Here is a 23,804-nt window from a genome sequence, read left to right on the forward strand (position 1 = left end):
AATTAATGTATACATTTTGAATATTCTTATCTTGAATATTATGTATTTTTTCTCTGTGAAAATTCAACTAAAAAATTAAATTATATATATATTTTATTTAAGCCAATGAAGTAAAATTAAAAATTTACAGTAGATGAAAACATTACCAGTTTGTTTTATATGTAACACTAATTCATTTTTATATTTATTATAAATTACAATTTTTTTTTTTGTCTTCAGTCATTTGACTGGTTTGATGCAGTTCTCCAAGATTCCCTATCTAGTGCTAGTTGTTTCATTTCTGTATACCTCCTACATCCTACATCCCTAACAGTTTGTTTTACATATTCCAAACGTTGCCTGCCTGCACAATTTTTTCCTTCTATCTGACCCTCTAATATTAAAGCGACTATTCCAGTTTGGCTTAATATGTGGCCTATAAGTCTGTTTCTTCTTTTAACTATATTTTTCCAAATGCTTCCTTCTTCATCCATAAAGTGTTTATTTCTAATTCTGATGTAAGAAAACATACTTACAGTATTTCAGAACTATTTAATGTTTTAATTCTAGTGAGCAAAAAGGTGATTAATGTATTATTTAATATTTACTGCTAACAAGCCCTGTTTTCTATATTTTAATTCCCATGATTTTTATCTCTAATCTTATACCACTGAAGTAAATGCAATCAGTATTTAGACGACCTAACATTAAATATCCAATTATAATAAAACTCCCATTTATTGCACAATGAAAGACATAAATGTACTCGTCAAAATGTTTTGCGATAGTATTTCAGATAAATACTGATTGCAGTAATGGAATAAATTTTGCATTACTGCAATCAGTATTGTTGATTTCAGTACAGTAATCTTTACCTTACGTTGGTAAGGTATTTGACTATAATAACATATATTTTTTTATCCCCCCTACATAGTAATGTCAAATCACACAATGTAAGTACAGTCCTTACACACAGGGCTTTGCAGCAGGTGCATGGAGCAAGTGGAGCAACAAATCTTTACTCGGAGCAACAACATGGAAATTTGTAGTATTTTGCTGCTCCGATGTATATATTTTTGTAATATTTGAGCTGGTGGGAATGGAAGTGACATAAGTCATAAAATTTAAAAATTGAGTTAAGTTGATGTGTGAAATCCTCTGACATAGTTCTGTTTTATTTAGAATGAAAATGGCTTTAGTCATTAGTACAGAAATTCATCACTAGGAACAGCACTAATATTCATTTCTTACATTTGATTTTTCAATAACAATTTTAACAAACCATTAAATGTTAAACTAAATTTCTTCAATTGGCCAAAAAGTGACTTACAGACTCATTCTCACCGACTCATTTTTCTTTAAGTTTACAACACTGGTATTATTAAAAATGTGACAAACTTGTCAAGCAATACATAACCTAACTATTTTTGCGCCTGGTCGTGAGTGTGAGAATCGTTCATTTCTGTTAGCAATCAGTTTGTTGTAATTGTAATTTTTAATTTGTTTGCCGAGGTAAGATTATTATTATTTGGTTATTTTGTATGCACAATTATTTATATGCATTATTTCTAAAATAAAAACACTTAAATGTTTGATTATTTAAGACATGGTGTCAAACCAAAATTTAAAACTATCACTGCTGATAGACAGTCGATTTACGAAAGAGCTTAAAGAGATTTTCGTATTTGAATATGATAACAGGAAGAAGACGTCAGTTATAAACAAGATGGAACGCATTATAAATGGCAAATCTATACAATGCAACTTCAAGGCAAGTGGAACTAGTGTGTTGAAAATGTTCAATCTTTGGCAGCATGTGAAGCGCAATCATCCTGAAATTTAGGAATGGTTACTTAAAAAGAAGGATCCACTGCAACAAAAAATGTAATCACAAAAATTTTACCATTGCATTTTCAAGTCATAAGAAATGCAGAACTGATCGACCAAAAACTGATACGTATTTAGCATTGTTGAAGATTACAATCGCTATGGATAGTAATACTTTCCGCAAGGGACTTGTTGAGATGGTTTGTATGAGTATGACACCACTCACTACGTTCACATTAAATAACAAAGGATTCAAAAAAATTACTGGTGAAATGGCTCAGAAGCTTAGTGTACCAACAGGACATGATGCTGTTCGTAACTTAGTAAAAAGCACAGCAGAGTCTACTCACATCAACTTAAGACAAACTTTAAAAGGACAATCACGCTGTTTAAAGCTAGATGCTTACAACCCATGGAAATAAAAATTTTCTTCCCATCAATGTAGAATTTTGGAATAAAAAAAGCAAGAAACTGAAATAAAAACAATGGATATTATTGATACTGAAGGAAGGCATAACTCATTATATGTGAAAAATCAGATTAAAGAAACTTTAAACAAATTTGAAATCAATGAACAGCAAGTACTAAGTATTTGAGTAAATAATGCAGAAAACATGACATGTGCTGTAAATAAACTTTGAGATCGTGGAAATATTTCCCAGGATAAAGAAGATGAAAAAACTGAAAACATTGAAGAAATGAAGGTAGACATTTTGCAACAATGGGTTAAAGATACAGGCAACGTGCTCCTCAGATAAATCCTTAGCTAATTCTCAACCTCATGAAGTACAAAACACAGAGGATCCCCCCATGCGATAGTTCAAACCCAAACAATTCTGCATAAAGTTTATCAAGTCATGTATTAGCTTGTAATCCTTTGCTACCTTTCGTTTCCTTGACTTGATGACACTGAAGCCATCACACCAAGTGTTTCCTCTCCCATTTTTGAATGGAGAGATGTCACAGCCAACCCGCATCAATTTTACAATCAATGTAATTTCCCACAACGGGTACAATCCCATAAGTAGAAAATTCCCGCAGCTTGTAATAGTTAGACCAAAACCTCCTCTTTAATTGGAAGATTGAAATCAGAACATCCCCCTTCTGATCAAAAACCTTCAAAATTCTAGTAGTCAATTTTAAAATGCACTCAGAAATAACAAAACTTAAAGGTTAATTTATATGATTAGCTACAAAAATGAAAACTAGAAAAAAAAATTAAACCTTTATAAATGAAGAAGCTATAAAACATTAAAGCGCTTAAAACAAAACACACTAACTGAAAAACATTTATGTTTAAATAGAAATACTTAATAATAGAAAATAAAATAAATAAAATAAAACAAAGGACTTGAATTAATAATATTAAAATTAATCTTCAAGCTTTAAACTTCTAGATCCACTTAATCAAAGCGTTGTATAGAGTTCAAACACCAATTAAAATATTTATTCATTAAAAAAGCAATATTTTAAAATGTTTGTATAATATCAGTACTAACAGTTATTTATCAAGTTGTTATCTTTCACTTAAAATAATTTTACATCAGAAATGTTAATTTTACAGCAATGTATGGTAGCACCTATTTTGCTGTTAACTTAAACTTAACGACTGTAATTAAGCAAGTAATATCTTGATTCCATCCATATTTTGGTAGCAAGATAAATATAATATTGTTTTGTTAATGAATATTTACAAAGAGGCATTCAAGATCTGCTTATTTTTACAGAACTTGAATGTTTCCTTCATTCTCTACTCTTTGAAGCTTTCCAATTTTGTCATCAAACTAAATGCGTCTCAACAAGAAACATACTTTTCTAAGTAGATGGTCAGTTATAAATATTAGAATGAAGAACAATTTATTTTACAGAGGATCTGATCAACTAAATAATTACTAAATTTTCATATGACAGAAAGAAAAACACTCCTCACAAATTTGTTAATATATTCAAATGTAATATCTCTTGTAAAATACGTTAAAAATTTGTTACTAATTTTCAAAATTAAAAGAAAATTGGCTTCCAGAACTAATTATGCAGCTGTTTCTTAATTTTTTACCAGTGCCACTATTGTTAATAACACTCACTTAAAAATGGTTTCATAATAGCTTTAAAGGGGCTTTTAACACGCATGCTTGCGTACATGCGTGCATTTGTATATGTGTGAAATAATATGAATGATCTCAGTCACGGCTGTTCTTTTTCTGTATATTTTTTCAACTTAAGGATTTATAAATTTCATTCTAGGCAGCTCTGCACTGATCATTGTTACTGAACATTTGCTACTGTAAAACAGTTAAAAAGATAAAACGCGTGTCTGTCTATTGAGTCACGTCTGTCTATCTCCCACTTATTCGTTTCTCATTTTACCCTCTCCACTCTTTCTATACGTTTTTTATTGTAAGCTATAGTGGTATGTATTTTATTTGTAATAGCACGTACTCATTTTTGTCCTTGAACGTTAACTAAACGGCATTTTTTGTTTTAAATATTACCATCAAAACAACACAGATTTTATTCTATACTCTTGACCATAGGGGATAAGACATGTTCTTTTCTGTACTTATAAAAGTAAAATTAACAACTATACTGCAGCTGCCTTTCTTTTTTTGTTTTTATCCCTCTCAGATACAAACACATACACACACACAGAGAGAGAGAGAGAGCAACAGATCAAAAGACTTTGCTTTGAAGGAAACACAGCAGCGACTAATGGTTGTAAAAATTGATTTTTATAAAAATGCTACCGTATTTTTATAAAAAAAAACTGTTCTCCTGGAAACAAATTGTAGCGTGTATACGTATCCTTGAATATATTGTTAATTTAATACGTGAATTAAACTGCACATATCAAAAAAGTATCTTGGAATTAATTTTTTTTTTTTTTAATTACAATTTAATGTTTTCGGTTATGTGTTTTTATACTAATTAGTACATTTATTAATTTTTGCTTTACCACTAACGATTGTATAATAATGGAAAAACGCATCCCGCATCTACTATTACAAACCCTAATATGGAGAACTTGAAAGTAGCGGATTTACAAAGAATTTATAGAAATCGCTATTGCTACTGGTCAGATTTTCTAAGAGCATGTCGCTGGGAGAAGGAGAGAAACAAACTTTTCTGTACGATTTGGTGTATCCTGAAAACGATTCTGCAACGTTTATATATATATATATATATATACATTTAAAAGATTTTTTTCACCCGCTCTACCGGACGCAAATTTTAACCGATTTTGAAGAAAATTGATGGGGGAGATGTAAACCTGTTGAAAATACATCCCTAATGAATTTCAAATGAATCGGTTATCAGAAACCGGAGTTAGAGGAAACAAAATTGGTTTTTGGATACGTTTTCAAAGATTTTCAAGGTTTTCACGTAGTAATTTGAAAGGTAAGTTGTTATATAGAAAGCCAGAATTAGATTTCTGTGAGCAATACGTAGCGCGAAATAATTTTGTACGATTCATATTCAAAATATATATTTGAACCAAAAACTGTTTGTTTAAAGAAAAACAAACCGACATACTTGGCGTTTATAGACCTAGAAAAAACATTCGATAACGTAGACTGGAATAAAATGTTCAGCATTTAAAAAAAATTAGGGTTCAAATACAGAGATAGAAGAACAATTGCTAACATGTACAGGAACCAAACAGCAACAGTAACAATTGAAGAACATAAGAAAGAAGCCGTAATAAGAAAGGGAGTCCGACAAGGATGTTCCCTATCTCCGTTACTTTTTAATCTTTACATGGAACTAGCAGTTAATGATGTTAAAGAACAATGTAGATTCGGAGTAACAGTACAAGGTGAAAAGATAAAGACGCTACGATTTGCTGATGATATAGTAATTCTAGCCGAGAGTAAAAAGGATTTAGAAGAAACAATGAACAGCATAGATGAAGTCCTACGCAAGAACTATCGCATGAAATTAAACAAGAACAAAACAAAAGTAATGAAATGTATTAGAAATAACAAAGATGGACCACTGAATGTGAAAATAGGAGGAAAAAATATTATAGAGGTAGAAGAATTTTGTTATTTGGGAAGTAGAATTACTGAAGATAGACGAAGCAGGAGCGATATAAAATGCCGAATAGCACAAGCTAAACGAGCGTTCAGTAAGAAATATAATTTGTTTACATCAAAAATTAATTTAAATGTCAGGAAAAGATTTTTGAAAGTGTATATTTGGAGTGTCGCTTTATATGGAAGTGAAACTTGGACGATCGGAGTATCCCAGAAGAAAAGATTAGAAGCTTTTGAAATGTTGTGCTATAGGAGAATGTTAAAAATCAGACGGGTGGATAAAGTGACAAATGAAGAGGTATTGCGGCAAATAGATGAAGAAAGAAGCATTTGGAAAAATATGGTTAAAAGAAGAGACAGACTTATAGGCCACATATTAAGGCATCCTGGAATAGTCTCTTTAATATTGGAAGGACAGGTAGAAGGGAAAAATTGTGTAGGCAGGCCACGTTTGGAATATGTAAAACAAGTTGTTAGGGATGTAGGATGTAGAGGGTATACTGAAATGAAACGACTAGCACTAGATAGGGAATCTTGGAGAGGTGCATCAAACCAGTCAAATGACTGAAGACAAAAAAAAAACATCTAATCACCACTAGCCATGTACTAACGAATCAGGAGTTTCAGCTAGTGAACAGTACATTCCCGTGCTAAGTTAAGAGGATACAAACATATACACATCACACATACAAATGCCGTTTAGTAGGATAGAATTACCTGCGGCAATGGAGCTTTTAAGCGGTCCTCTGTGGTGCGAGTGGTAGCGTCTCGACCTTTCATCTGGAGGACCCGGGTTCGAATCCCGGTCAGACATGGTATTTTCCACACGCTATACATAAATTGTCATTCATCTCATTCTCTGAAGCAATACCTAAAGGTGGTCCCGGAGAATAAAAAAAAAATGTAGCTTTTTTATCGCTTTAGGTATTCCAGAGAATGGAACTTCGTGTATATATTTGTAAAAGTATTTTTGGAATAAATTTGAATTTGAAATTGAATATACAAATTATACATGTTATTTTCCAACACTGGAGGAATTTGACTCACCGCCTTCAGGGTACACTGATAGTGACTGGACCTTTCAATTTATAAAATTCTGAAAATTTGATTAGATTGTTTATAAATGCGGTGAATTTGATTAATAGCTTCCAGTGTGGGAGAATAACATATTTAATTTGTAAATTTAATGTTAATTAGACGAGATTAGCAAACAGAGTATAGTAGCATAGTAGGTTACATATGTCGAAAATGTAACTTCCTTTTTTACGACCATTTCTTGTAATCTATTTACCGTAAACATTGGTATTGAGTGATTTTTTTTTTAATTTTTAGTTATCGTTTTGACCCTCTACCCCAGAACTTATCTGTGTTGTCACATATTCTGGGGAAGGTCTGAATAAGTAAATATTTTGATATTTCACCGATGTATTTGGTGTGTGCCGATATATACCGGAGAAAATCCATATTTGTCAGATATCGAGCTTTCACGGTAACATAAATTCATTGTAAACTAAAATTTTGTTTCATATAAATTTAGTTAAGAATAAGGTTAGATTTGCTTAAAGTTGAGTCGAACAGAAATCTTGAAGTGTGAATTAATCAAATAAATTACGGAAAATTTCAATCGACTTACTCGTAAACCTAACATTAACCTTGTTCTAAACCTAACTATACTCGATTAAATTTCATTTAAACCAAGCGTTTTACTCCGCAAATAATGTATATTGTACGTTTACCAAAACCCACATCGTAAACTAAACCTAAATTAATTTAACCTTAAGTGAATTTAATTTCATTGAAACCAATTTATTCAGTCCCAAAATAAAGTTTATTTACGCTTGTAATATTTCGAAATTTCGGTAAGGATGCTGCGTAACTTGCAAGGGACGTAACGTAACTCGATGGAAGGCGTTTCCCACGAATAATTTTAATAGTAACGAATAACTTTCTTTTACATAAGTTATATTTCAAATTTCATCAAAATCAGAGGCGAGACGTGTAACTTATATAATTGCCAAATTTATTATTAAATGTGGACATAAAATATACAGGAACCAGAGACAGTTAAATTTAAATTTTGCATCTTTTTCATAAATAGAGCAATTTTCCTATAAATAATTTTATAAGCGCACCTTTTTAATTAGAATAGTTGATTTATTATACGTCACACAATGTCTAACAGTACAAACGCAAAGAAGAGTTAGTAAATTACCTTTAACTTTCCCGTCTAGATAGCGCTACAGCTCTAGAAAGTATTGAAATCGGTCCGATTTCGGCATATGCGGTTTTCACCGGATCTTGACGTTTTGACGCCTAAGGAACCCAAAAAACCTTATGGAAATTGTCCTGTTGTTAATGTTCGTATAAACATGTGTTCGGTGTTGGCATATAAATCACCTTATATCACCAGAACTACTGGACCGATTTAGACCAAACTTGGTCTGATTACTTCTTATGAGGCACATGCCATTAAATTTTCAACTTAAAAGTTCAAAGGGATGAGGCTGTGAAGCAAGGTCAACCTCAGTCTCGAGATTTCGCCTAATTAAGGACATATTTTACTTAGGCGCATTTGTTAACGATTAAAAAATAATAATACTTGCAAAAAAACTTTTTTAAAATCGCATGCCCATCACAAAAATTGCTCTAATTTACTGCTATGTTGTGACGTCACAGGTGGGGGTAGAATTTAATAAATGAATAATATGTAAAGTGTAAAAAGTAACTCGGTCTAACGGGGAAATTTTTTCTATGTAAGTTGTGAAATTACATTAGTTATATTATATATCATTTGGTAATTCTGAGCAATTATTCCCCCAACCTCAATTTTTCCCAGATTGCAATACGTTATATTGGAGGTCAACACGAAGACGAAAGAAGAGACAAGATTTGCCCGAACGTTCGTAGATAACGTGAATGAGCAGTTGAAGATAACAAAAAGGGCAATATTCGTGTTCGGTTATGAGATAAACAAATAAATATATATATATATAATAAATAAATTTAAAAGTATAACCAAACTTAACCTTCGCTCGCTAGTCAAAGTTAGCAAGCGGAGCGAGCGTAGGTTAAGTTTGGTTAAATTATATTCATAGTTATATTGGTAATGTTCAGGAAAACTTTTTCATTTTTATTTTATTATTTAATTATGGTAAATCATTTATTTACGTATGTCTACGTTATATAGAAAACCCGAAATTTTAAACAATGAAGTTTTTGTTAAGTCGGTTCAGTACCTCCAAAGTGAGATAAGAAAAAAAATCATTTTTATGTTTTATAATTCACATCCGGTAGACTGAAAAATATATCATAACTAGTGTGTTACGATAGGCTTGATTTATGACAAAAAAAGTCAAAATCCATTCTTTTAACAATCAGTTAGAAGAATAAATGAAATACATACACATACATAGATGTGCGCACGCAAACTCGCACAAAAATGCAAACAAAAATCAATAATAATTTGATGATTATGAAGAATTAATATAAAAGCAATAAAGGATTAGGACAGACACACACACACACACACACACACAGACACACACACTACAAGCAGGGTTGAAACAGGTTATTCAATACTATTTTTTTAAATATAATACAAATGGTAATACATTACATTCTATATTAAGTATATGTACATCATTGAGTCTATATTAAAAAGCACATACCATGATGTTAAAATAAAGACGTTAATTTTGTTTAAATAAAACAACACACATTAATGAAACGTAAATTTTAATTTCGTTTATCGCCCGTAACACTAAGCGACTGGATCGAGTGAGTTAGACTGTATACATGTTCGTCCATCTCCGCGTACAATCGGTGATCTTCGGTGTATACAAGTCTTCTTAACTTGTACAATATACATTAATGTTACTGTTGTTTACAGTTTATATTATCAATTACGTAACACGTACGCGCACCCTTACATATACATTAAACATCTATTTAAAACAACTAAAATAATAAAATAACCGGTTAAAATTTAATTTTATACATAAATATTTTTATTTATTATCAAAAGTTAAGAAACTAAATAAGGGTTTATTTAAAAAAGAAAATAGATTAATATTAAAAAAATTTAATTAAAAAACTGTTTAGAAATCGAACTCGGTTTTAAAAAAATATACTGATTTAATAAATTATATTAAGCATACCACTCTTCCGATTACCGTGGCAGTGTGGTAGCGTCTCGGCGTTTCATCTGGAGGTCCCGGATTCGAATACCGGTGAGGTGTAACATTTTGCTTATGCTAAAAATTTCCATTTTTACATTCCTTTGTAAACTTGTACGGTGAACCATTCATTACGGTGAACCTATTCTATTCGCGAAAATAATGGAAAAAATTCATAATAAAAATTTGTCCTAAAATGCTTCGTTTGCGAGTTACGTCGGATTTCAGCTATCCCGGTGAAATAATGTCACTGAAATTTTTAAAACGTTAATTAAGGGACAAAATTAGTGAATCGTTTTGTTTTTGACCGGAAAAATCGAATAAAATATATCCCAGAACCGTATCTGCAGTAGTAGTAGAAATCTAGTGTGAAATTCAATAAATCGGGGTAAAACCCCTGTTTTTAATGTTAGATGTACAATAACTTTTAAACAAAACTTGTAGAGGATTTAATTCTAAACAAAACGGTATATAGCAAGTTGAATCAAACAAAGAAAACTTTTTCACGTCTCTTTCATTAGCCGTAAATCCCAAACGAAGTATTTTAGGACGAATGTTTAAATGAAATTTAAACGAGTAGATTATTTTCACGAGTAGAAAAGGTTATGAAAGGGCCCGGGAGAACTTTGTGATACAATCTGTGTAAATATATAGTAATTTTTATGAGGCTGTTATTCTTTCACGCAAAATCTACTCGTCCGATCGAGGTGAAATTTTGTACTAAAATAGGGTTTATAACCGAAAAGAATTTACCACTATTACCGTAACGAAATATTCCACTGTTTCATGACGGTAGTCGTTTAAATTGCTTGCGGTAACCACCGGATTATGTTCCTTTCCTATATTTAAATTTACCACGGCCAAACCGTTGATCGATCGAATTCTGACAGCATTTACAGTTTTTGAAATTAAATTTTCTACAAAAAAAGGTCTCTCTATCTTTTGCGATACTATTTGGATTATCGGTAAATATACCTTAAAGGAGCGACGGTGTTCGTGTTCGATGTACATTCCTTTAGACTTGCCCTTTCGAATCCCGGTCAGGCATGGCATTTTCACACACGCTACAAATCATTCATCTCATCCTCTGAAGAATGCCTAACGGTGGATCCGGAGGTCTTTACATTCAAACACCTTCAGTTTTCAAATAAAGTCGGTTGCTTTATGCTCATGTAGAAACAACGTATATATGCATATTCCAGAGAGAAGAGCTGTAATTCTGTATGCAATTTCAGCGTTTAGATTATGATGTTTCAACATAATGTATCGAAAACTTTTTCGCAAAGAAAAAGAAAGAAAATTGGTCATTTTCTTGTGGTGTTTGTCGGATAACGCTATGAATCGTGCAAAGTACATTTTTACCCGTACGAAAGAGCGTAAAAATAACGCTCGATTACAGTTATTTTTTTTAATACCTTTCTTATGTTCGAAATCCTATTTAGATGACATTTAGTAACTGAAATCTGACAAACTTCCCGTTATCCAATCAAGATGAAATTTTGCACACACGTTTGGCATGAATGATAATATAATATACCATATTTAATATCGTTCTAAAACAAACATGTCGGACGTTTGTAAAAACATATTTATTTGTTTACTTACGGGTAACAAATCATATGTTTCGGTAAGTAAGGGTGTGTTGCGGCAGCGAAACGATTTTGTTACGATTACAAAATGGATTTGTTACTATCAACTGTCGTTACTGATTTTTTACTATAAGTTATCTGATTTTGTTACGACGACAAACCGATTTGTTGTAAGTAAATGAATTCTGTTATTATAACAAAATCATTTCTTCGTGTAGTGTAGATTCTCATGGGAACAAAAAGATGAAACTAGAGTACAAAACAAAAAAAAAACTGCAACACACCGTAAAATACGGTTGGAGAAATAGCATGAAAAGCGAGCGAATGAAAGCGAAAAGGTAAAACGGGCGAGATTTGACGAGTTGATTTTTAGCGGGCGAAAGTTGAGTTTTTATTTTATTTTTTTACGCGCCCGATACTAGAGTAAGAAAGAATTAGAAAAAATGATAAACCGATGTGAATGAATCGATAGCATTTGAACGAACAAGCGAAGGCGGGAGACCAAAAAGTAAAAATAAATAAATAAAAAAATGGTATTCTTTTAAAGAAATTTCTCTAAATAGTAGGAAATAATTTTTCAGTAACTGTAATATAATCAAAGTAATTTTCAATATTTGTAAAAAGAAATCCATTGTGGCTCATAAAATTTTACTGAAGAATTGGAATAGGTTTTCTGCGAGGATTAATAAAGGTAAAAAATGCGAACGAACGTAAATTAAAATTATAAAACTAAGTAATATTTTATGAGCGCATATTTTTACAAATGTACAAATATTTTCTAGTTTTTGGAGCAATTACGTTTTAAAAGAAACCCATTTTACAATTAAAACATTTTTTTTACGTAAATATATAAAAAATAAGATATAAACCCTTTTGGGGCATAACTATCTATATTCCTGCAGAAGTAATTTTTAAAATGTTATTAATATCTTTTATGACAAATTTTACATACATGCGCGCGCGCACACACACGTATGTTAGGATTCAGGATGTAGCATATGTAAGCATTATTAGTGGTATGTATTCCTTTTTTTCCTGTTTAGCCTCCGGTAACTACCGTTTAGATAATTGTTCAGAGGATGAATGAGGATGATATGTATGAGTGTAAATGAAGTGTAGTCTTGTACAGTCTCAGTTCAACCACTCCTGAGATGTGCGGTTAATTGAAACCCGACCCCCAAAGAACACCGGTATCCACGATCTAGTATTCAAATTCGTGTAAAAATAACTGGCTTTACAAGGACTTGAACGCTGGAACTCTCGACTTCCAAATCAGCTTATTTGGGAAGACGCGTTCACCACTAGACCAACCCGGTGGGCTGGTATGTATTCCTGGTTGAAGTCTTTGATACGTGTTATTTTATTCAGTTTTAATTAAAAAATCACTGTTAGCATTTACACTTAACATTGGCTAATATAATATAATTCTGGAAGAATATTTATATTGAAATAATTATTTTATACATATAATAAAATGTTTGTTTTTTAAAAGAATATTTATCCTTAAGAAATAACTGTGTGTGTGTGTGTGCGTGTGTCTCTATCTCTCTGCGCGCGCGCGTGTGTTACATGATAATTAGATGTACAGTTAAACCTGAAAAATATTCGACATAATATTGATATTTTTATTTGATGATGTATTTTAACAGTTTGTTAGTTATAAAGTTTAAGTTTGTGCAAATATCTTTTTAATAGCATTTTCCATTATCCATCATAATCACTTTCTCCGTTACTTTTACTATAGTTTTATCGGTGCTTTCTTGATGAGTATTTAAAATCATAATCCGTACATAGTTATTCCTAAAACAATATTACCCTAAAATATGTAATTGGTTTTTAACTGCAAGATAAAAATTATTTAAAAAAACCAGACTACTCCTGATTGTACACATCTACCTAGAATAAACAACAAAAAATAGTCGAGCGAGTTTTTGTTTATTTTATCGGCATTTTTTTCAGATACATTAGTATAGTCAGCGATATGAAATTTAATATTACTTTTATGCGTTATCTTGTACTCGGGAGTTACCACCTCATACAGCCTACACAGGCACCCGACTACATCAAATATAGAAATAATATTAAATTTCACATCGCTAACTTACTATATCATGAAAAAAGCTTGTAAGAAAAGAAAGAAAAACAAATATTTTTAAAAAAATTTTAATTATGTAGTAAAGTATTTCTTCATTTGCGCGCGGGGATGTGCGTGCGTGCGAACTCTTGCATTACTGATAAAGACATATACACATATAGTTTTATCAAGCTGTAAAATTAGATTTTATTAAATAATAGAAAGCTTCATCAACAACCTCTTGTAAATAAATTTGTACCTTCAAAACTAGATTGAACTAACATACAATCTAGTTTTGAAGGTACAAATTTATTTACTGTAATACATAATTTGTGCTAGATTTTAAAAAATTCAGATTATAATAAAAGCGAAGTGTTAAAAAAAAAATAAAATATAAATAAAATAAATGTAATAAGTAAATTTTTTATAATAATAAATGCTTTAATAGAAAAACAATACTTCGATAGTCAATGATAAAAAATAAAACAATAATTTATAAAATTGTATTGTTCATACGCTGTCAGAGGTAATTATTTTTTTGTTTAATTTTATTGGGATGACGCAAAAACAACTTGTCAGTCTGATGACTGCGGTGATGGTGCGGGGTGAGGGGGGAGATGAAACAAATGCAGCAGGTGGCTAACTTCACTCTGATTGGCTACCCTCGGACAGTACTGGTCACGCGATGGTACAATTCAAATACTACCGTAAATGTGCGTACGTGTGTGTGTATTGCGGTCGAATAACAAAGTTAATATCCCTAATATATTTCTTATATAGACGTTTCATATAATTAAATTAAATCAAGATTTGTCGATCATTTTATATCTCTATTATTACATTTTATTTAAAATAATAATTAATCTCCCTTAATTTTAATAATTTTTTTAAAAATATTACGATTAAATTTATCAGTTTTGTAAAGTAATTTACAAAAAAAAAAGATTCTAATATTACATAATAACAAGATAAAAATGTTGTACCTTGATTAATAATGAAGGTCATTAAACACCAAAACAAAATACAACAACGTATAAGAAATAGTTAAACAAGAATGACCGCAGACACGAGGATCCAAATTGAACTGCATATGACAAGCGCCATCTGTAATGTCGCTAGATTCCATAAGCTTTCGTTCTCTGCCACGCACGTTATTTCTCTGTCGCTTCAAACAACGTCCGAACAAATCTGCAAAATAAATTATTAAAATTGGCGCGCCAACTAAAATGTATTACCTACACTGTACTGTTTCTCCTCTGATAATAACAACCGACAGTATAGCATTAATGTTTTACAGATTTGAAAACTTTTAATTTTACAAAATAATAACTGAAACCAAATTGTCGCTTAAACCTATGTATACAAAGTTAACAAAGGAACGTAACCAACGTTAAACTGTAATGTTAAGGTTTTCAGTTATTTCCTTTTATTCGAACCCGGGACCTCCGGATAAAAGGCCCCGCAATTAGTCGAAAAATGTTTGAGATATGGAGGTCCGAATAATCGACGTTTTAACAAACATTAATCTCAGATTATATTTAATTTGAATCACAATTTTGTAACAAGAAAATCTCTGATAATTCGAGTACTTAAACAAGCAATAGTTTATGTAAATTTTACGGATAAATAAAATATGTAAGTCCGGTTAACCAAGAGTCGGATGTATAAAATCAGTGATTATTTTACTAATTGTATTATAACAACATAAAAAAAATTAAAATAAACAAAAAAGTTATCAAGTATGATTTTTAAGTTTTTAACACTAATACATAAACGATAAATATCAAAGTTCATTGACCTTGTTGTCAAACAAAGAATTTAACACGATTTAATTTTTTTTTTTTTTAATATATAAATATAAATAATAGTAAAATAATAATATGATTTATTATTAAATTTAAAAAAAAATAAATAATAAAAATTTTACGAAAAATATTAAAAATTATTTTTTTCATTCATCTTCCTTACTGGGTTAGCTTGGAAAATGTATTCTATGTAAAAGTGTTGAATAACTCAAACGCAACGCAGTAAATTAACTGATGCCGATCTTGGCTGCCAAAGGGCCAGGGGGGAAGGAAAAGTCAGGATAATTGGCAACATAGGCACCTGTTGTAGTCACAATGTTAGAGCTGCGATTATATACCACTCCGTATTAAGAATAGTATTAGAAGAGAAGAGAAGAGAAGAGAGAGTGAGAGAGAGACCTTCTGTCTCGCTTCCTCTCCATCACTGATCCCCCTACCAACCCCTCTCTCAATTTCTCTCCATCGCCCTCGCACCCTCTCCCACCAAATCTCTCTCACACTACCCGCTCTGTCTCTCACTCGACCCCTCTCTCTCCCCCTCCGTCAAATCTCTCTCGCTGTATGCGGTGGGCTACTTAAACATGTTTGTATTTTTTCAATTTTCTCACTCAAAGTGCATTTTTACAAAAACTTTGTAATAAAAAAAATTGACCGTTAAGGTTTTTGCCGACGAGAAGAAAAGTTACAACGTCGTTTGTAGTAATAAAAAATTACGCGTATAGAATTTTATTTCGAAAATACGAGTACACCGTTAAATTATGTTACTTCAATTGTTTTTAAATTTCAGCGCTCCTTTGATCAGCTAAACAAACATAGTTTTTTTGTAATTTATTTATTTCGCGTCGTTTATTATTGTACGTAATGAATTAGATGAATTGTAACCTATAAGGAATGCCGAAATTCAAACCCAGGATTTTCGGTATATCAGTCGGTTAATTTACCAACCGATCGATCTGAGGGTCATTAAAACTTTCTTAAAAATAGTTTTCCTCTAAAAGAATGATCGACTATACATTTTCAACAATGTTGTGATTTTTTTTTTAATTTAGCTTAAAAAATATAAATTAAACACGGGAAATGTTAAATATAAAAATCTGTAATTAACTATTTGTTGTATATATCTCGTTGTACTGTTTACGAATAATTTCTGCTTTAAATATTATGTACGCATAATTATTAAGATGATACACGATTATACAGAGTCCTTACCGGGTGTCGACTCATATTATAAAATATTGGTTGCCTTCTACAAACTCACTACCTATGTTTTTTTTCCTTTCTTACTTATATTATTAAATATATATATGTTAAATAAAAACTACGCCGATAAATTTCTAAAAATATTTTTACAAATTTATTAAAACGATTATTTGTTACTTTCTTTCCTATCAAAAAATATTTTTTTTCAAATTTTGTGTTATTCCCGAGACATTCATTTATGAATATTTAACGACATTAATTGAGATCGGTGAATAAACGGTAAGCTATTTAGGTGTCGAACCCAGGACTCCAGTAAATATATTCTTAAATATAATATTACTTATTATATATTATTCATAAATATATTCTCCGGTATATTCTTTATAACGATACAGATGCCAATTATTTTCTTAGCTTCATTCTCGTTACCCGACTTAAAACATAATATATTTAACACGAAATACATCTAATATATCACTCACGAAATACTCTTACAAACATATAACTTGTTTATTTTTTCGATACTGTTTAGCCGCTATTAAGAGATAAATAAACAAATTTATTATTATTAAATTTATTTTGTAAAAATAGACGAGAGTAAATTGGGTTCTAACATTTTTAATCTAATAAATAATTTGAATAACACATACACAGAATAAAACAACTGCCAATAATATTAAAAAAATAAATACAACTCACCTTAATCAGTAATAAGAAATATCTCAGTAAAAAGATGTAAATTGGATGACGTCAATGTTAACTGGAAGCATTACGTATTCAGTCTGCTATCTACCGATAATTCCCGCCAATAACTAACCACAAAACAAAGCATCTCGGTGAATTTCTTTAGTTAGACTCATCTTCCCCCCCACTACGGAATCGACGTCATCGAAAGACATCCGCTAGTTTAACAACAAAATTATTATATCTAAAATTTGGTTCGCAAACTGTCATTCACCATCCATTACATGTCGTCTAATATTAAATTGTTTTTAAAATTGACTATCGGTCTTGCCCAACTTATAATTAGATAAAATATTAAAGAGAATAAATTTTCGCTTAAAACTATAAATGGACATATTACAACAACAGCCAACCATACACAAAAAAAAATATATATATACTACATGTAAATACGGACCCCCACGCGCGCGCACGTACAATTTTGTTATTAAGTGTTACTATATTTTTTAAAATATCAATCAGGAATTAAAAAAAAATTGTATTATTAATCTTTTCTTTTTTAGATGTAACATGACCTACATGCTATTAGAGAAGAGGTAGCGCCGGCTACCTTACCTGCTAGACTAAAAAAAACTGCAGTTCCAGATATCGATCGAATCTGGAACTGCAGTTTTTTTTTTGAGAAGATGAACAAAAGATTTGCTTCTTTTTGAGAAGACGAACAGTCATCTTCTCAAAAAGAAAAATAACAGAACCGCATCTTTTACGATGTAGATTATAGAAACCACGAACAGTACGCAAGGAGGTAATGAATGATTAGTATTATCTCTAAATTTCACGGTTCGGCCCGTCTACAATATCCAAATCGAATGGGTGTGTAAGAGCGTACATACACCCGTAGATCTATTTATTAGTTCACTTTATTATACGTATAAAGCCTAATTTTATTTTATTTAGATCTTTTAAAATATATTTCGTCGTTTTTAACTAATACCTGGCTCTCAATGAACGAAACAGTTTAATCCAAAAATTATATTGAAAGTTCTTTGAGTGACATGGAATTAAATTTTGTCGGATTTTTGTAATCTATTTTGTCACCTCCGTAATAGAACAACCGAATGATATACTGAGGGTTTTGGGTTCGATTCTTGGCTTGGACTTAAGCTCACGTGTTTAATGCCTATCTGGGTATTGCCAGTTAAAAGAACGTTACTCGTAGTCTGAAGATCTAAGGTTTTTTCTCAGCTTGGAGAGGGTTTGCAGCAGCGTAATATGCTTATAATTAAAAAAAAAAAAAAAAAAAATTATTCATAACGTTAAGACACTGTAGTTGATTGTTAGTTGCCGCACAGAATTACTTTCGTAATGCTTCTGTCTCAGATCGCTTATATTCATATAAATATTAGATACGGAATCGATTTATTCTTCTTACAGTTCAGATTTACTGACGTAAATCATCTGTAAATAAGTTCATAATAAAAATGTTAATAAAGAACCGATTGGATACGCTGGAGAGGTCTCAGGTTAGTTTCTCAATTGAGACGTAACTTACAAATCTACAGGGTAACCAGATTAAAAAAAAACTGAAGATACTGGGTTCCGCTCTTTCAATTAGCGGTTTTTTATATTTTATTCTTAATATGCACATAAAAATAATTTTTATTTATTGATTCAAAAATCAATAAATAAATAAAAACCATCAAACGGTAAAGCGAAAAGTTGCGTGTCTTATTTTATAGTTTTGACTTCATTTAATTTAATTGTTTTATAAGATAACTCAATTCTCTATCGCGTAAGGGATTTATTTATTAAAGCGCGTCAGACTGTTAAACTTGAACCTTTGTAGTCGGCTAAAGTGAGTAATATTACATAACTGTGTTCAACAACGGGCGCTGGCCAGACAGCGCGGGAAGGAACTTGTGATCTTAATACGCATTATTAAAACAAATATTCATAATCTATTTTATATTAAACAATTTATTAATCTAAACTGCCAACAAATTAATATCCGGTTATTTTTTTCTCATTAATTAATTAATTAATCTCATTAATTTTCGGTTATTTTAATTCATTCTTATGAAATGAATTTTTAGGGTGTAAGAATATATAATGTATATATAATATATTTTTAGGGTGTGAGCCTGTCTGGGATTAGGGATTCGAAACCAGAACCTTTTGCAACATATCTTTATTTTCAAACGGTTTTTTTAATACAAGAATCAACAGTATAATTTATTTATTAATCTATCTTATTGTACGCATTTTAAAATGTAACAATTGTATTTGTTAAAATGGAATATTTGAGTAGACAAATGATTTATTAAATACAATGATACGTAGTTTGTTTATTTTGTATAAATAAGGAAAGGAAAAAGACCATTTTCGAGTTTAATATCGCACTCAATAGTCTCTAAGGGGAGGTTAATAAAATCTTGTGTGTGTGTGTGCGCGCGCGCGTGTATGTGTGTGTTTTAAACGATGGCAGATTGTGTAATGGAAAACTACAGCTGCTTTTTTTCCAAGAAAATGTGGCTCTCTACATTTTCATATAGCAATGATGGAGGCGCCTTCCTTGTTAAAATATTCCGGAGGTAAACTAGTCCCCCGTTCGGATCTCCGGGTGGGGACTACTAAGGAAGGGGTCACCAGAAAATTAAAAAATAACATTCTACGAGTCGGGGCGTGGAATGTTAGAAGTTTAAAAAAGATTGGTAGGCTAGAAAATTTAAAAAAACAAATTGTTAGGGATGTAGGGGGTATACTGAAATGAAACGACTAGCACTAGATAGGGAATCTTGGAGAGCTGCATCAAACCAGTCAAATGACTGAAAACAAAAAAAAAACATCAGTAACCAACCACTACACAGCCATAATAAAAAAAAATAATAATAAATGTATTGTCTGACGATCAGTTCCGTGAATCTGTCGACAACGTTGATTTTGTTGTCCTTGGATGATTGCAAGAAAAAAAACAGTAATATAAAATTCAACTAACATGTTTTCAAACACTTGCCGAAGGTCACATATTGCTGGATGACAACTGGCATACACACTACCCAAATTAGTTTATCACGTACAAACTGCTGACACATCATAATTTGTAATATACTGTACGGTTAACACGCGCCCACACCACCATAACATGAGTAACACAAAAGAAATTTATTTATTTATTTTCTGATATCAAGATTTACTCAAAACTACACACAAAGTAGTTTTTTCTTTCCAGAATTTTTATTTTTAAAAACAAATGTTAGTAAGCCGTAACATTGATAATTTTGTCTAAAGTTTTTAATCAACGAACAAATGTTTTATTTTTTCTAGTATTTCACAAATATATTTTTTTAAATTTTATTATAATTTTTTTTCTTTTATATGTAAAATTTTCCACCCGTATCAGCTTCCCCCAATATCTGTTGATGATACTTTAATAATCGATTAAAAGTTGTCAAAAATAGTTGAAATTTAATTTTTTTAAATATTTTTTCTTTAATATGATTTTATTCAAAAATAAATTTGATAAAATAAAGAAATAAAGGCGTATTTTTTCAGAACAAAACATTTTAAAAGTTTTTCAAATAACAAAAAATATGGAAAGAAAAAAAGTTTCTCATAATTTGTAATAACCTATCGTTTTTTTTTTTTTTTATTTACAGTCGCATCAACAATTAAAATGCTGATATCCGTGGTAGAGTGGTAGCGATTCAGCCTTTCATCCGGATGTCCTGAGTTCGAATCCCAGTCAGGCATAGCATTTTTTCATATGCTACAAATTTCCATTATCATAGGGCGAAATGACTAACACAGTCGATGCCCTTCATCTCAAAAAAAAAAGAAGTCATTGGCAAGACTGGAGTGTAACAAAAATTGCAAAGGATTGCTAAGTGAACCGGTAAACGTGTAGTCTTAAATAGACTCAGGCCTACCGCGCACCTACCCCTCGGGGTTGTCTAGTGGTGAACTCGTCAAAATTAAAGAAAATGTAAGACATCCTTAACAAAAATAAAATGAAAAGTTCAATAAAATTATTTAAAACGGTTAAAAAAAGTTAGATAATTAATTATTTATTGTGACTGACATTTAATTGGCTTAAAATAAATCAGTTTACTTTATTTTTGAAATAGGTTCACAGTTATACATTTAATGCTGTAAAATGATAAACACAATTAGGCTAATAAATATGTAAAATTTTACAGACTAATAATAATTTTATAGACTATAATAAACTGGTTAACTAATAAACAGTTTGTTTGGGATATAAAGTACTGAAAGATAAGATTTGATTCAAAAGATAAAAATAAATAATCTAAAATGAATCAAATACAATAAATATGATTTTGAAACATAGCTTTATCAATGTAACTGAAGAAGTTAACCATATTTCTTCATGAAATCAGAAAAAGCTATTAAGTAAAAATACTTTATATCTAAATGTTTGTGAAAAGGCTCTTAATACAAGTATTTATTTACTTTTATTTTATTTATTTTATTGAAGGAAATAAATAAAGGCCAAAGAGCAAATGAATTCAGTGTGAATATGAAAAATTCCATAAAAAACAATAAAACATTAATCATCGGTTTGGTTAAGGAAGCCAAGGTTACCAACTTATTATCTTTTTCTTCGTCTTACAAGAAATATAATGAAGATAAGAGACCGTGGAAAAAACTGAATAATGAATTAAGAAGAGCAACACAAAGAAGAAATGGCTTTATGAGACTACTCACATGAAGAAAATTAAGAAAAAACAGGATGGTATGAATTAATGTACAAAAAGGTAAAAACAATAACACGGGATAAGTGAAGAAAAGGTACACAGACACTAAAGACAACACTCTTAATAAATATATATACACAAAAACAGAACAATGTCCACAATGAATACACATTTAAATCCGACATAATGTTTGACCACATTCTAAAGAGATGTTTGCTAATATAAAAAAATTGCCAATAATAACATCAATTGAATCCAGGATGAAACAATGGCAGTACCAGTCATTGAACATGACCACAGGAACAATTAAAAATATGTCTAAATTTTAAATCTCATCAAATTCTGTTCAAAAGTTTATGTTTTCAAAGAAAAAAGGTTATCACTGTTAACTTTGATACATTAACAAGATATATAAAACTAAATAATATTTTCTGCAACTTTAGCATTATATTCCTTTTAATTTTTTAATGTATGTTTTATAAAAGTGAAAAAAATGTTAGTAAAATATTTGATACTGAACAACAAAGGCAATTTACCTTTCTAAAATAAATAGCTACTTAATCACCAAATGGAAACACAGGTAAAAGATTTTCTTATTAACAAAAACATAACTTTTATAAAACAAAAAACAGAAGTTCAATAAAATACTCATATTTAAAAGAAATAATAATTTGCAATTATATCATTTAAATAGAAAAAAAAATAGTCTTCTAATTTAAAAAAAAACAAAATTAGTCTTCAAAAGAATCAGCAACCCCCTCTTCAATTTTATTGGTACTTAAAAGTACGTATTTTTATTTTGTATTTTTATAAAGTAATCTATATATATAAATTTTATACAGTTTAAACTTAAATTACAAGAATAAAAACATATTTGGCTAAGCTAAAAATGGTAATTTTTAAAGCTTTATAAGTGTGTAAATGTCAAAACGTTTAGTTTTTAAATTTTCACAATTCTGCTAATAAATTAACGTTCACGTAATTAACATTAACCTACGTCCAAATAACATTATTTAATAGTGTATTATTTTTCTTAATATAAAATATTATTATCAGAAGTACTTACATACGTTTATATGTAGAAGTCTTCCTAAACTGTTGATTCATATAGAACACTACTTAACACAGCGAATACGCTAGAGAATTTTATTAATTTTAACTACGGCTCTGTATGTATAATGCAATTCATTGAATATGACAACGTTAATCATTAATAACACTGATACTAGATTAATAACTTATCAAAAACTTGTACGTATTAGATAAGTTAAAATATAAGTTTTATTTTTGGTTTTTACACCGATAATGGGGAAGCAATTAATAAACATATATAATTTTTCTTCAATGTAACAGTACATATTTTGACACATGCAGTTGCTTTGACAGATTGCAGCAAGAACCAAATGGTATGGGGCGAAAGCAGAATCTGATCACACATCAGCTTCCAAATACAATTACGCAATATACGCTTTTAATGTAAAGATTACTTTACTACTACGTCACTAACATTACGTCACTACTACAAACAAAGTTACCGTACTTACATTTTTCTTCAACTATATCATTGTTTAAAGATATCTTTTTATATTATTAATGTGGAATCATTTAGTTTCAATTTTTGAGTTAATAGTTTTTTACATTCTATACTTTTAAACTACTTTCGATATATTTATTTAAATAGAAATTTTTTTAATTTAATTAATAATCTTTTACAAAAAAATA

At 30.3% G+C, this 23,804-nt stretch overlaps 1 long non-coding RNA gene across 8 annotated transcripts in view; it reads right to left on the reverse strand.

Moving 5' to 3' along the window:
* The window catches only part of LOC142333806 (uncharacterized), a 67,718-nt gene that overhangs the window by 33,336 nt on the left and 10,578 nt on the right, over positions 1 to 23,804 (reverse strand). Inside the window, exons 1-2 of one of the 8 annotated variants that reach the window (XR_012758706.1) lie at positions 23,149 to 23,499; positions 14,662 to 14,866 (exon numbers count right to left, since the gene is read on the reverse strand). The exons of 1 other annotated variant lie outside the window; for it this stretch is intronic. This is a non-coding gene — a long non-coding RNA (uncharacterized LOC142333806). Of the gene's footprint in view, positions 1 to 14,661; positions 14,867 to 17,382; positions 17,482 to 23,148; positions 23,500 to 23,804 lie in introns of those variants that run through there. 6 more of the 8 variants (XR_012758705.1, XR_012758708.1, XR_012758707.1 and 3 more) reach the window with 6 other exon arrangements.

Source organism: Lycorma delicatula, chromosome 13, assembly GCF_047948215.1.
Source record: "Lycorma delicatula isolate Av1 chromosome 13, ASM4794821v1, whole genome shotgun sequence".
NCBI lineage: Eukaryota > Metazoa > Arthropoda > Insecta > Hemiptera > Fulgoridae > Lycorma > Lycorma delicatula.